General features: G+C 34.1%; 1 long non-coding RNA gene across 1 annotated transcript; it reads left to right on the top strand.

Annotated features, from left to right (window-relative positions):
- On the top strand, positions 11558-12130 carry LOC104779357. Its single transcript, XR_002037580.1, has 3 exons — positions 11558-11635; positions 11723-11968; positions 12046-12130. It is a non-coding gene; the product is annotated as an uncharacterized LOC104779357 (long non-coding RNA).

The following is a 16776-nucleotide window of genomic DNA, read 5'->3' as shown; positions in this document are numbered from 1 at the left end:
GTTGTGTACTTGTAAATGCTCTGTTTTGTATAAATGGTATGTTTTGTTTCTTCATATAATAGCAAGTGCTCTGTTTTTTAACTTTTATTTATATTTTCTAATAGTTTATTTCAATAAATTTTGTTGATTTGCCCAAAAACAATTTGTTATGGTCAAGCTAGTATTATCTATAAGAAATAATTTTGCATAATAGATCTTCTAACTGCCCATTTGTTTTGAATCGTTTGTTCTTATAAAAGAAAATTTTATTTTTTAAAGAAATTATTGTGAAAAAGTAAGGATTTTGAGTTGTTAAGCAATCCAATCATTGTGGCCACACTGCATACGTGCGCTTATTGTTGTGTACAATAATGGCCAGTAGAAACAGAACGTTTTAGCGTAACTACTTCAGATAGTGATAACGAACTACGTTGCCATATTAGTCTTGAGACACATCTTTAAATTTACGGTTCGCATATCTCTCCTCGAATTCAATTTGGTGATCGAACTTGATGTCAAGCTGAAAATTAGTCTTGAGATACACAAGAAAGTAGAAACTAGGGTTCTATTTATAATTAGGAAAAAAAAAAGGAATTATGAGACAAAATCTTCGAAATTAGTAGACGTGATTTAGCTGCATGCATGAAGTGGGAATAGAAACAAAGGATTTTGGAATATACGCTCGTCGTGATAGAACTTGTAAAACATGTACTAACGGTGGAGGGAACACAAAAAGTGTAAAATTGCAAAACCACTCTTTAAAAGAATTCGAATGGGCAGCATTTTGGCTTCTTCATCGATCATTAATAGCTTTGGTCAAAGAAGACGTTTTCCAAAAAGGGTCAAAATAATGAGTAAGTATCATAGAAAATTGTAAAAACAAGTAAACTCTTCCCACAAACGTTATTATAAAACAAAACCTTTACGAGAGAGAGACATAGAAAGAGGAAAAGAGAAGCTGGGTTTTCCTTTTGCAATGCAGATTTCTATTAAGACTTTGAAGGGAAAGAGCATAAACCTAGAGGTTGACGATAGCTCCAACTCCATCGACCTCAAGATCCATGGGGAGCCGATGCGTGAATTGGTTTTGCGTCTGTGTCCTGTTCCGGATCCAAGCCATTCGGATTTTTGTATCAACTCTCGGAGGTACTACTTCCACCTTCATGGTGAAGAGGTCCGTTACCATTGGAAAAATCAAGGCCAAGATTGAGGAGAAGGATGGCATTCTAGTGAAAGATCAGAGGCTGCTCTTTGGTGGCCAGTCACTCAGTGACAGTCTCACCATAGCTGACTGTGATATCGAGGATGAGTCGACACTTCTCTTGATGGTAGCTCTATGCGGTTGCTAAAATGTCTCTCTGTCTTGTTTTCCAAAACTTTTATTTTATCTATATCAGTTCCAGATACATGCTGTTCGATTTCCAAACACTATTCAGTAAATGTTTGGTTCAGTCTTTGCGCGAAAAGGAAAATAAGATTTATAACAACCATTACGACTTCATATCAGAAGAACATGACCTATCAGAAAGAAAGCGCAAGAACGATAAGATATCGATCACATCAAAGTCGTAATATCAAATTTCTCCCCTGCATGGCCGAGCTTAACATGACGAATCAAATACAAAAACCTAGCTAATGTGATTATGTAAGATAGTCGCAAAAAACATGACGAATTGGTTTAAGTGATAATTACTGTTTAACAAACTTAAGTGATAATTACTGTTTAACAAACTAAATTACAGTAAACATTTAAAAAAATTGGTTAAGGCTACTAACTGATTAAAAAAAAACAAGTAACTTTTATTCTATGATCTAAAAAACAATGTTTTAAGTATGCAACTAATTTACGAAACACTGAAAGTATATATTTCCTTCGAATCGCAGTTTATATTTGTCTCTTTTGTATGTAGAATACACCGGTGTTAAAAAAGAATGCTTAATTGCGTTGCTTTTCAACTTAGAAAAAATATTAGGAAAAGGCAAAAAGGAAACTAATAATTCAATACGCCTGCCCCTTTCTTGTTTACTGATGGCTGACAAAAAATAAAAAATAAAAATGGCAAAATTGGAAATCGTAAAAAAAGAAATGAAAGAGCACTTACGTTTTCACAAATCACAACGCTTCAGACAATATAACAAAAAGTATTATGAATTTATGGGAAATTGTAAATGAAAGTAAATTGTTCACTCACCAAAGATCTATATAAGAAAACAATAAAAGAGAGAGAGACACGAGAAGTCTTGCATTGCAGATCTCGCTTACTACGGTGAAGGGAAAGAACATAAAGCTTCAAGTGGAGGATATCTCAGACATCATCGACCTCTATTAAACTCCGATTAACCGGAGAAATAAGAGATACGATAGAGGAGAGACGCTTGAAGAAGAAAAGAGAAACGTGATTCTTCTTATTAATCCAAAGATAAAAGTTTGTTACAAAAAGCTTAACTAAAATTAACAAACTAATTAGTCTTTATAGTTAGACTAATCAACTCAATCAGATAACCGGGTTAAACCAATTTTAATAACCGATTATACTCTAATACGCCTCCCTCAAATCTTTATCTCCAAAGTGTCTGGTTTAGAAGACAAAGATTTGACAAAGACATTTTCTGCAACAGATGATGAAACGGTCCTGGATGGAGAGGCTTGGTAAGAATATCAGCATGTTGTTCTTCAATCGGTACATGGAGAGCTTTAAGTGTACCTTTCTTGAGCCGGTCCCGCATGGTGTGACAATCAATTTCGATACGTTTAGTCCGCTCATGAAAGACATGATTCATGGCAATGTGTAAGGCGGACTTGTTATCACAGAATAGCTTGGTTGGAGCGGCTTTTTTAATGTGTAAGTCCTTGAGGAGCTGTTGTAACCAGATGATCTCACAGGTTGCATGTGCCATACTTCTATACTCTGATTTGGTGCTACTTCGACTTGCAACTGCCTGCTTTTTAGATTTCCAGCAAATGAGTGAAGAACCAATGTAAATGCAATATCCTGTGACTGAACGCCTTGTCTCCTTACAAGTAGTCCAATCTGCATCAGAAAATCCATTCAAGCAGAGATCTGAAGTGACAGGATACATCAAACCTTGTCTTGGATTCATCTTGAGATAACGGAGAACTTTGTGTGCAGCTTGGAGATAGATATCAGTAGGAGCTGATATAAACTGGCTAAGTTGATGAACAGCAAATGTGATATCTGGTCTGGTGATAGTTAGATAGAGAAGTCTACCAATGAGTTCTCTGTAAGAAGTAGGAGAAGATAACAGAGTGCCCATATCCTTGGTAAGACGCAGGTTTGGATCCATCGGAATAGAGCTCGGTTTACAGCCTAAGAGACCTGCATCCTCAAGTAGATTCTGAGCATATTTGCGTTGACACACTGAGATACCCTCTGATGATCGCGAAATCTCTAGTCCAAGGAAAAAGCGAGCCGGTCCAAGATCCTTTATCTTAAATTCAGACTGCAAAAGTGTCTTTAAATCTTGGACAGCAGCATCAGCAGCATCATCATTACTTGCGATCATAATGTCATCGACATAAACGAGCACAACAACAATGGAACAAATTCCTGATGGAAGCATAAAGACTTTAACGAACAGAGTATTGTCAGCAGGAGACTGAACGTAATTAGCTCCCAAGAAAACAGTAGACAAACATTTATACCATTGTCGTGAGGCTTGTTTCAAACCATATAAGGACTTGAGTAAACGGAATACCGGATTTGGAGAAAAACTACACCTGGTGGAGGCGTGTAACCTTGAGAAAGACTCATGTATATCTCTTCATCCAAGTCACCGTGGAGAAAAGCATTGGAGACATCCATTTGAGTCAAACTCCAGCCTCTCGCAGAAGCAAGTCCAAGAAGCAACTTAACACTGGTTAGTTTTGTGACTGGGGAAAAAGTCTCGAGATAATCAATCCCCTCCTGTTGTGTGAAGCCATGTGCAACCAGTCGTGCCTTATACCGTTCAATAGAACCATCAGAGTTGTACTTGATAGTAAAAACCCATTTGCAGCCAATTGCATGTTTTCCTGCAGGTAGAGACTCAACAGAAAAAGTCTTATTAAGTTCAAGAGCAAAGAGCTCATCATTTGATGCCTTTGTCCACTTCCCGATTTCATGGCTTGATGGAAAGTTTTGGGTTCTGTTTCAGCACTATAAGAAAGGATATAGGATTGAATCAAAGGTGTATATCGATCAAGGGTACAAACAGAAGAAAGAGGATATGGTGTAGTCTTTGTAGGTGATGGAGGAAGAGATTCAATGGGAGGAGGAGGTGGTGACGGTGTGGTTAACGAAAGTGGTATCTGTGTGGGTGGTAAAGTAGAGATAGAAGGAACAAGAGAGAAATGATACTCAGCCAGATAACTAGGAGCTTTAGGCTGTCACTTTGGTCTAACATTAAATACAGAAGTATGATCCGTAGTAGACGTAGATACAATGCCAGCCGGAATGTACCATGATCATGCTCTAATGATGGTGCAGATGGTACAGTAGGAACTAAAGATTCTTCATCAATAAGAGGCATGCTTTCAACAAAATGCAATGGAACAGGGAGAGGCAAAATAGAATTTGGAAACATATCAACTGCAGAGGACAGTAATGGACTAGTCTTAAAAGGGAAAACATCCTCTTGAAACACAACATTTCAAGATATTGAAATAGCATTAGACTCTAAATCCATGACTTTATATCCCTTATAACCAACTGGATACTCTAGAAAAACACACGGTTTAGCCCTAGGAGAGAACTTATGACGCTCATGATTATTAGTCGAGACATAACACAAGGAACCAAAACTTTTGAGTAAACTATAATCGGGTAATTTGGCAGGTAACAGTTCATATGGTGATTTATGATCTAAAACAGGAGAAGGCATGCGATTGATTAAAAATACTGCAGTCAATACACAATCTGTCCAGTATTGCAGAGGGATATTCGATTGAAAAAGTAAAGATCTTGCCACATTTAAAGATGTTGATGCTTGCGTTCAACAACAGAATTTTGTTGTGGTATATAAGCACACGAAAAATAATGAATCATTCCTTGTTCCTTTATAATATCAGTGAATGCTAATTCTGGTGCATTATCAGATCGTATGGCCTTAACAGTGCTATCATATTGCGTTTTAACATGTTTAAGAAATATAGGAAAAACTGTATGAACTTATTTTTTATTTCTTAACAGATAAATCCATGTAGTAAGAGTACAATCATCAACCAAAGTAAGAAAATAACGAAACCCTTCTACAGACTCGACACTAAAAGGACCCCATATATCAAGATGGACTAAATCAAAAGGCTTATCTGCTAGATTGCCATGAGAAACATACGCTAACCTTTTCTGTTTAGCTAAAGGACAAATGCTACAATGCGAAGATAAAGAAGAACTCTTTAAAGAAGGAATCAAACTAACAAGTTTCTGGAGAACTATATGCGACGGATGTCCAAGACGTTGATGCCAAAGAGAATCATCAGAGACCACAGAAGCAAAAAAAGAACATGCTGCAGGAAGAGATGGAGAGAGGGAAGTATTCTCAGTTGCCAGAATGTAAAGGTCTTGAAAGACTTTACCCCTCCCAATCATCAAGCCCTGATAAAGTTCCTGAATCAAACAACAAGTATCAAAGAAATGTGCAGAACAAGATAATGTTTTAACCAATCTACTAACACTAATCAAATTAAATTTGAAATCAGGAACATGCAAAACATTATATAAAATCAACTTTTGAGAGATGTAAATTGTGCCTATATGAGTGATGGAAACCCTGGTACCATTTGGAAATGTCACAGTAATATCTGTAACGGGTCGTAAATCTGTAAACAAAGCTAGATTGGAACAAACGTGATTAGAAGCTCCACTATCTATAATCCAAGCATCATGCGGTAAAAGTTGTTGTAAAGAAGAGAAAATATGATTTTGGAAAATTATAATATGATTTTGATATTTAAGAGAAGTCGAAGGAAAAGGAATAGTGATACCAGAGGTAGAAGTCTCTGCCATCAAACCATGTTCAGATCCGTGGCCATAGCACTAGGAATACTAGAACCAGAAGATGTAGTTATAGGCTCTTGAACCTGAACTTGACCTTTGTATTGAGAAACCGTCTGATCAATTTGCTGCGGTGTAAATCCTTGTAAACTTGCAGGAACACCATTGGGAACCATGTACTGTGGATAATGAGTAGAAACAGGACCATACGACACATCTTCAGTCGAAAACATTCCAATCTCAGAATAAACTTGAGCCATTGCATTAGCCTTTTGCATAGAATTTGCATATGGCACCATTTGGTTAGAAGATTGTTGAGACATCCTTGGCTGAGACTGCATTGTTGGCATCCGAGGTTGGAATTGATTTGGAGGTCTGTAATTGTATCCCGCAGTATTAGTCTTTTACCCTAGTGGAAAACCATGAAGCTTGTAACACTTCTGAATTGTGTGATCCACTTTGCCACAGTGAGAGCAAATGGGCTTCTGAATAATCCTATTAGTATTATCAGCAGCTATATAGGCACTCTCTGCATCATTCATCGTAGCCACACTCTGAAAAGCCACACTGTCAATTCCTTTAGTCGATTTGACCACTATCTGTCGTTCATCTTGTGTCACCATGTTAAAAGCTTCTTCAATAGTGGGGATCGGCTTAAGCATTAGTATATGACGTCTAGCCTGATCATAACTCTCATTCAAACCCATCAAAAATTTAGTCACACGGCTTCGTTGCTGCAGTCTTTCCCATTTAGTAGCTGCATCACATTCACATCTTCCACAAGTACACACTAGAAGTTCCACATAATTCTTATGTTCTTCCCACAAAGAAAGCAAAGCCGTATAATACGTAGACACATCCATTGTCCTTGAACAATCTGAATAAGCTTCTGTTCAATAGAAAAGATCCTAGGAGCATCATCTTGCTTAAAACGAGACAATATATTCTTCCAAATCCCTTCAGCAGTAGGGATAAAAAATAAACTTTGTCCTATCTTTTCATCAACTAAGTAGATACTATATCATTGCATCTAGACCATACACCAAAATCTCTATGGTCTTCTTGAGGTTTTGAGATCGTACCTTTGATAAATCCAAGTTTGTTTCTGACATTAAGAGTCATCCACATCGATCAACGCCAGGAGGGAAAATCCGAAGCAGTGACAAGATGATCCGAAACGAGAACAAGTCCTGCATGGTCAGCACTATGCAAATGATACGGATTCTCATAATGATCAGTTTGATACTGCGGTTGAACATTCACTGGGTTCGGAGTGGGAGGTCGATTCACCGGAGCATTCAAATTACCAGAAGAACTCATTCTCAAAGCAAGAACAAGAAATCCAAAGAAAGTGAGACAAAAAGAGGAATCAAAAGCAAAAATCGAACTCACAAAGGTCAATCAAAAGAGAATTAAGAGAATCAGAAAGGTGTAAAAGACTCCGATGAGAAAATCGCACATAACGGCAAATAATTCTTGAACAAACTGAAAAGAAGAGCAAATCGGAAAACTCATCTCCGTCGCGAGATGCGGAAGCAATAGAAACACAATTTCATTGCTCTGATACCATATTAGTAAACATGGATACCCAACCCAAAACCAATTGGCAATGAGTGGAGGGATCCATGTACTATTTATATGGCCCCACAAATCTTATTTCTTTCGATGTGGGATATTGTCTAATATACCCCCCTCACGCTCAGGATTGGACATTTGTAGCGTGAAGTTTGTGGAACTGAACATCCACGGGTGAACCCACAACCGAAAGAAATTTTTAATCCACAACAAGACATGCCACTTATTTCTTTGGGGAAAAATGCTTGTTAGGCCTGATCATGCGCTCTGATACCATATTAAACTCCGATTAACCAGAGAAATAAGAGATATGATAGAGGAGAGACGAAGAAGAAGAGAGAAACATGATTCTTTTTATTAATCCAAAGATAAAAGTTTGTTACAAAAAGCTTAACTAGAATTAACAAACTAATTAGTCTTTATAGTTAGACTAATCAACTCAATCAGATAACCGGGTTAAACTAATGTTAATAACCGGTTATACTCTAATATCCTCAAAATCCATGGACCTACACGTCAATTGGTTCTTGGCCTTGGTCCGGATCCTGGTCTGGGTGCTGTCATGCGGATTTTTGTATCGACTATAAAGAAGAGAACATTCATCCATCAAGGAGGACCACCAGTGGACCAGCTGAATCTGAACTTTCATGGCACGAAGCTTGAAAACAGTCGAACCATAGCTGACTACAACATCAGACCCCGTGCGAACCTTGTCATTATGCAGAGTGGTTGTATTTGCTGAATGTCTTCCTTTTTATTTTCTAAAAGGCTATCTGTTCTAAATACTTAATTGGTGGTGTGTTTTATATAAAATAAGATGTTTTAAGCTTTCGTTTTGGTAATTTTCTCTGACTTGATCACAAGGAAATTTAGTTGAAATATTTTGAATGATTTTGGTAACTATGCGTTCTCGTTACAACTAGGTTTTCATTTGTTTGAATCTAGTCCGTCTTGTGTTGCAAGACACTGGTGGTTATGCAATATCATGGGATGTTTGTATTTAAGTTCACTATTTATTAATAAATCATGGGAGTTCAACTCATTCTGTTCTACCAAAAAATATATATATACCGTGCACCAAAGAAAATATATATATATATATATATATATATATATATTTCCATAAATTTAAAAAAGATTATCAGGAGTAAAAGAGAAAAAGACTAAGTAGCTCTGTAAAAAAATAGAAAAAATTACCAATTTAAATATATATATATATATATATATATATATAAAAGAATATCTTATTAGGGGTCAAAAGAAGGTATTATATAAGACGTTGGACCACTAACGAAGATATATGCAAATTACATTTGGATTTGTCATTTGTATTACCTTTCTTTTGAATAGACCAAACTGTTAAAGGATTACTAAATTTTACATAACTTGCTGCGTGAAAGATTGAGTTGGAGAAAAAAAAAAAGCCTTTAGATCTAAGGCTGATTGATTAAAGTAATTGTATTCTAGACTTTATATCTTTCTGATTTGTGTTACATGATTTACCTTTGTATGCATGTTCCTTGCGGTCTAAGTAATGGTGATTGTAGTTGAAATTCTTCTTTTGCGCAGATTGTTCATATTATTTGCAAACATTCATCAATTCTTAGTATTTATAAACAACACAAAGAACATGACTATTAGTAGCTAGGACTAGACAAGATAGTGACTCATTTATTCTAGAGAATTTATTTGAAATATCCTTTTTGGGATTCCTCTTTTCAAAAATATTTTTTTTTTGAACATTTTCATTTTTATTCTTTTTTACATAATTACAATATGTTCAATTAATTTTTCGAATTTTTTTTTAGGTTTGGGTCTCTATTTTACATTTAGGATATAGTTTTGATGGGTTAGAATTTAGTATTTAGAGTTTAGAGCTTTTATATATAGAAAATGAATATTTTTGAAAATAAATATAGGAAAAAAAGGTATTTTTGAAAATCCTCTCGTTTATTTTAATAGCTAGGGAGTAGGACCTATATATACATCGACAAAATCTACTTCAATTCAAACAGGGTTTTGAGATTATAAGGTCCAGTAACATTTGACGGTCCACTCCAAATAAGCACTGCGATCTGTCGATGGGCCTTCTCTGTCAAATGAAATGAATCGAAAAACAAGTAATCCGTATTACTTTCACATAACTCGTAGCCTTGTGCTGGTCCCAAAACTCGGCCTCCACACGTATTGATTCCCCTTAATGGTCCAGTCCCACAACATGCCTTTTTCCCTTCCTTAAACCCTTCAAACCAAAACCGTAACACAAATTATAAAATCCTTTACTTAATTACATGTAATTACTATGAGTGTTGATTTACCCTATTTGAAGGATTGTTGATTCTTTCGGATAAAGAAGTGTGATAATCGTGAAGGGCGTACTTGAATCCGGATAGTTCACGCTCCAACTGCCTTAAAACATTAGGAAGCTTCTTGTTATGCAGATTGATCAGCTCGGTGAGTGGCTTGTAACAAGATCCTATCTTTGTTCGGTCTATAATCATTGAGGCTGGTGCACAATCATACGCTCCCAAATTCAAGAATCCAAGCTTTACTTGACATCGGATCAAAAAGTTTCACTCATTTGGCCACTGTCCTGAAGCGATATGGCCAAGTATTTGCAAAACTTTGTCCTGATAATGATAAACATGTGATGCTATTATCTCAAGTGAGTACATACTGGAAGAACAATGTACAAATGACAGCGGTGGCAATTGATAGGGTGATGGGTTATAGACTAGTGTCTAATCAGGCAATTGTTAGATGGGTGTTCTCTCCAGAAAATGTTGATCAATTTCATGTGTCTAATCAGCCGTGGGAGGTCAGTTGCGTTCTAACTTATCCGTTGTGACCCTCAACAGAAATATTTAATCTACTTTCTGTAGAGCATGTTTGTTTATATTCTGATTTTTGTTTCTCTCCCTGCAGATACTGTAGGAGCTAGAAATTTGCCACACTACGTAAGAGGTCCGAGGCTCAAGCTCTCGCAACAGGTCCGAGGCTCTCAAGCTCTCGTTATGGTCTTTAACCAATCGCAACTGTGGTAAACAAAATTGTGAATACACACACAACCTCTCCTTAAACGTTTATGAAATCTCAAATCAATCTGTTAGATGTTTATAGAACAACAACAGATTCAAAGAGTTAAGAATGTAGGAGCTAGAAATTTGCCACACTACGTAAGAGGTAATGATTTTGAGAAAACACACAAACGTTAAGGGGAGAATGGAGGCGAGACCGAAATCTCTTTCCTTAACTCTTTGAAACCCCCGCAGTGCGACGGGATTAGTGGTTACAAGAGTCCCAGGATACAACCAATCACTCAAACACACCGGCTCTATACGAACTACACTCTACGATACTCTCGAAGACACTTAAGACACTTACTTTGTGAGAGAGACTGCTGGATGTTTTGTGCTTTTGCTGTGTGTGAGAACAATCGATTGATTTCGTCAATTCACTATCTTCTAAGAGAAGAACTCGATGAGAATATATAGAGGACTTGGATGACTTGGGTTTTAAATTGATTCTCTACAACTTTTCCAAGTCCATCGCAAATCTAGGAGGTGGGCGACGTGAAGAAGCGACGATCTCTCAATGAAATCCAACTCTCCACTTGATCACGAAAACAAAGAGACCGAGTCTCACGGAAACGTGAAACACAGTTTTGACTCTATCCAATCTGACCCACTCCTCTTGGAGCTCCATCTTGAGCAAGACCAAACCATTAAGGCCTAATTTCTCATTCACACAATCCAATTTTATTAAGCCCACTAAGCTTAAATAAATTGAGGTCCAAACAGATACTTACTTGGCAATGCTCTTAACAAGACTTATAATCGTATCTCTGATTTAAGGAAAGAAATATTAAACATTACGAAAAATGTTTTGGTAGCTGAGAAAGCTTCAGCAAACGCACGAGTAGAGTTGGAGGCTGCTGAGAGCAAACTCTCCCTAGTTGAGGGTGACAATCCAGCGAAGATGAAGCGTTTGAACAGTGGAGAAGACAGACAGGAGAGGCGGAGTTATCTCTTCGGGAGTCCACCGAGGCAAAAGAGGCCCTTCTTAACAGAGCTCTCTCTGAAACCGAGGTATTATATCTGTTTTGAGTCCTTTTTAATGCAGCAGAAGATCTTATTCCTTTGGTTTACTAGAAGCCAACTTGCATTGTTTCATAGGTTCTACTGCTCCTGCTGTTCCAAAGTTTCTTGGGTGTGTTGAAGGAACGGCTCCCAGATTCAACAAAAGTGAGATCAGTGCAGGATCTAAAATCTATAGGTGCGGAAGATGACAAGTCATCGGCGATGGAGGTGGACAGTGAGAATGGAAACCCAAAGAAGAGTTGTGAAGTCGGTGAGAGAGAACAGTGGTCCATATCAACACTTGGCTATCTCACAGCGTTTACAAGGCAATATGCGAGCGAGGTAAAAAAAATACTAAGAGTTGGATGTTGTTTTAAGAAATTTAGACTGAATCTGACTTGTTTCTCCATGTCGTGTAGATATGGCCTCACATGGAGAAGGTGAAGATGTGCATCCTCTCTTTCTTCAAGCCATATCTTCTGCACTTCAGTTCCCTTTACAATGATCTTCTTCCATCTCAAACCTGTCTCTTTTGTTTTTGTTATGAGATTCTGACATTTAACAAGTTATTAGGAAATTTATGAGAATCGTAAAACGATAGTTTAAACAGCAGACTCATTTCTGAGCTTGTTTCTCAGTGGCACCGGAACGAAAATTTAAAGCATTTTCATTAACTTAAACAACTTTCATGTTATGGCTTTGAAGGAGTACGGGCAATAAGACGAGTTACACGTGCAAAGATCATTCTTCTACAATTTCTAATCCTTACACGTACATGCTTCTGCATGTGTACGTACTAGTCTTCCCTAGCGACCAAAAAAGGTCATATCACTTAATCTCACCAACCACAAAGTATCAGCATGATTAGATGTATTCCAAATGATTACCTACATGTATGGATTGGGAAACAAATCTACAGACCATCCTTCCGGAGACAAATCTACAGACCATGCCCACTACCACTAGCCATTCTGACACCTCGTCACCTAGAAATTAGAATGACTCTGCACGTCTTCCTTAACTATTTTGATATTGCTCAAGTCCCAAAAAAACAAATTTGTTACTGCTTTCGGAAATCTTATATAGATTATAATTTCTAATTTATCAAATTAAGTTTTAACTGTGCAAATTCTGTATACAATTTTGACAAGAATATTTTTTTATTTTATTATTAAATTCACTAATGAGAAGTTGAAGAGATAAATAAAACAAAATTCATCTTTTTAAAATATGATAAGAGAAAAACAATACTAATACAGTACTCAAATCGCCAATTAGGAGGAGTATCATTTTGTATACTTGTAGCAGCAACATTGTGGTACTGGTTGGCCTTTAATAGGAGAATCACATTGTCCTCCATCATAATGTTGTCTACTACAGTCCATGTAACATTTCGTATTTCCATAATACTGCGCACATGACTCAATGCAACGAGCATATGGCTGGATCACTGCAATTAGACAACCCACGTTACATATATGTAAGATATTCGAATAAAATACTTCATCTTTTTATAGCCAAAAAAATAATAACATGATTTTAACAATTCTCTTCAAATGATCAAAGACCATTAAACAAAGACAACTCTACAAATGATCAAATACAATCGAACAATAGTAGCTAACCAGTTTCTGCCAAAACGTTGTTGTTAGAAAACGAAATTGTCATTATGACTATAAAGAAAATAGTCACAAATGTTTTCGGGATATCCATTGTACAATTTTGAGAAAGATAGATTTTTTTTTTTTAATGCTTCTTGGTCTTCATCAAAAGCTCTTTTTATATGTATAAAAATATCATTAATTGCCGCAGAAAATCTTTAAAATTCTTCTATAAATATGACATATTAATTTCAAAGATACTGTTTTGTCCTAAAGTTTTGGTAACTTATAAAATTAAATATTTATTATAGATTAAATCGTATAAAATTAACATTTACTAAAATGTTAACAAGAAAAATTAAATCAATCATCATTAACTGCTAGAACAAACTTAACAAAAATATTCCATAAACATGGGATATTGATTTAGCAAATATTGATAGGTCCTAGATTTTGGAAACTAATATAATTAATATAATCTTCTTGAGTGAATATAATAGCATATTCGAATTTATACTAACTATAATTCTGTCAAACTTTTTAAATATATTCTTTAATTAGCATAATTAATAATTAATAGAAATGACAAGGTCCAATCCTCTACAGTCGAACTACAAGCCTACAACGCATATTTGTTCTCATTATATCATAAATATATTCTATTATTTAGTTTACGTCAATCCAAAAGCACAATTGGAATCATATTCTTTACTGATCTTAATTTCCAAACTATCTTATTTTCACAGATTTTCAAAACTAATCCCATCACTACCTTCATTAGCATTCAATATTTTCCTAATCCTATATCCAATAATAATTAAATTATGAAGCTTTGCTTGCTCACAAAGTTTTTCTTATACTCTACTAGTGTATCTGATTCTTTTTAATTAATTAATTAACAGATTTTAAGCGATTATGTTTAAAACCAGATTATAATAGATAAGCCCATATTTTGTTTTTAAATTCTCTATATATTTGAGTTTGTAACGTTGTAACATATAAAGTATAAATATTCTTTCCGTATATATATAATTTTTATTAGGAATAAACTATATAAAATCAATATTATAGACATATGCCCTTTTTCTCAAAATTTGATGCCACAAGCAAATGTTTATTTTTCTATATCGTCTGCACCGCTCTGAGATAAACCCACATTAGTATATAATAGGCCTTTTGGTGCATGGTACATTATATTTGAAACGTGATTTAAAATTTTTATGACAAAAATACATTTCACCAAAAAGAATTGTATGTAAATAACAAAATGGAACAGCTAATAGTAAAAGATCACTAAATTTGGATCAGATATATATATATATATATATATATATATTTAGTTTCAGTAACTACAAACCCATAAAACTTTATATATATATATATATATATTATTTCTATATTATACATCTATATTCATTTTTCCGCACAACTTTTACGACTACATATTATATTTTTTAATGTGTTGTCCCGCGAAACTACATTCTATATTTTGCTAGACTGACAAAATTATTTGATACGCCTAACTGTTAAGAATAACATTTTGATGCCTGATTAATTTAAATGGTATATTTTTTTCTTTTTTCATATTCCATAATTTCCATTTCACATTCCACTCAAATAAACCAAACTCTCATGTGGATTAATGCGTTAATAAACAGTAATATGCCACATAACTGTTGAGCAATGTAATTAGAATTTCGACGTTTAACCAACTCTCATGTATTATATACTAGTAGTCTATATTGTTTATATTGTTTTTGGATAATTTTTTTGTAATTTTGGAGATTGTTAGTTAAGACAATATTAATTAAATAAAAATATTATATAAGATTTGAGATATGAAGGTTAGTAAAATGTGTATTTTTCTATTTATAAGAGAAATTGTAGTTAAGAGCATATGGAAAAATTATTATTTAATTGGATAATAAATGCACTAATCTTTATATCAATTAGGTAAATGTAATTTATACTTTCTCCGGTTTTTTACTTGTCGTTTAAGGATTTCTCACACAAATTAAAAAAAAAATCTATTCAATTATCTGTTTTACCCTTTATTATTATATTTTATAAATATTTCAATGGTCAAAACTTTAAAACAGTAGGAAGAAAACTGGAATATTCACCAAACATTTTTATTGAAAACCTAAAACGACAACTAAATTAAAAGAAAAAGAGAGAGTATTTCATTGATATAGGAGTCATATAAACTTTGTGAGAGTTATAGATATGCAATCATTATATATTAATATATTTTCTTATTTATGTAATTTTTCTAAATACTATTATTAATCACTCATTGCATTACTATAAATATTACAAAAGTTACAAAAATGAGAGTTAGTACAACATATGAGATTGATGAGATAGAATAGAAAAGTTAATAAAAAATGTGTCAGATTTATAAAAATAAATTATTGTGAATTAATTACTAAAATTGTCTATTGTTTTAAATATATATTTAAGAGTTATATTATAAATATAGATTTATGAACGGACATCTTAGCTAATCAAATCATAAATTTAAATATATATTCACTTCTCTTTTTAAACAGAAATATATACAGTTATCTCTTTATAAAAAAATATATATTCAATTCTCATTTAGTTATTTAGATATTATATATCAAAATAGCCTTTAGTTTAATTTAAATAGATTGAAAATGAAATAAAATAATGTAATATCAAGATCATGTGAATTATTTATATTAAAGTATAGAGATAGAACAGCCAATTATTACTCGACATTATCCTATATAACCCAAATATATATATTATAATCTTATATCCTTAAGCTGGAAAATCCTATAAAAACCACAAAAGTGAAAATGACTTCAAGTTTAAACCTTCAAACTATTATACTTCCAACTAAAACCACCAAAGTGTTAAATTTATTAAATCAAACCTTCAATATGGCATTTGTGTATGTGGGTTCACATTTATCACCGGAACAATTAACTCCGTTAACAGAATAGTTCACCCCGTCAACTGGAGAATAACTCCGTTTGTTCTATTAACTAACATGATTTTCATAAATTAGGATTTTAAATGCGATAATTAATTATAAAAAGTAAAAACATTACAAAGAAAAAAGAAAAAATCAAAATAAAACAAAAAGATAAAAAAAGAAATCATTCTATAAAACATAAACCATGTTCATATAAAATGCTTATGAGTCATTACAAAAAGACATCGTGTAAGTCTTTTATTTTATTTTTTACTTACCTTAACCCCTAAATCGATTTGATTTTGGGCATTTTTTATTATTATTATTTTTAATTATTTTAATTATTTTTATTAATAGAAAAATATATTAAAAATCACATGTGGGTTGTTAGAGGAACGAAGTTATTGTTCAGTTGACGGGGTGAACTATTCCGTTGACGGAGTTAACTGTTCCGGTGATAAATATTGACCCACGAACATGAATGCCAGTATGCCACATTGAAGGTTTGATTTAATAAATTTGACATTTTGGTGGTTTTAGTTTGGAGTATAATAGTTTGGAGGTTTAAACTGGAAGTTGTTACCATTTTAATGGTTTTTTATGGG

The sequence above is a fragment of the Camelina sativa genome, chromosome 3, assembly GCF_000633955.1.
Source record: "Camelina sativa cultivar DH55 chromosome 3, Cs, whole genome shotgun sequence".
Lineage (NCBI taxonomy): Eukaryota > Viridiplantae > Streptophyta > Magnoliopsida > Brassicales > Brassicaceae > Camelina > Camelina sativa.
This window is presented reverse-complemented; position numbering and strand designations above follow the sequence as displayed.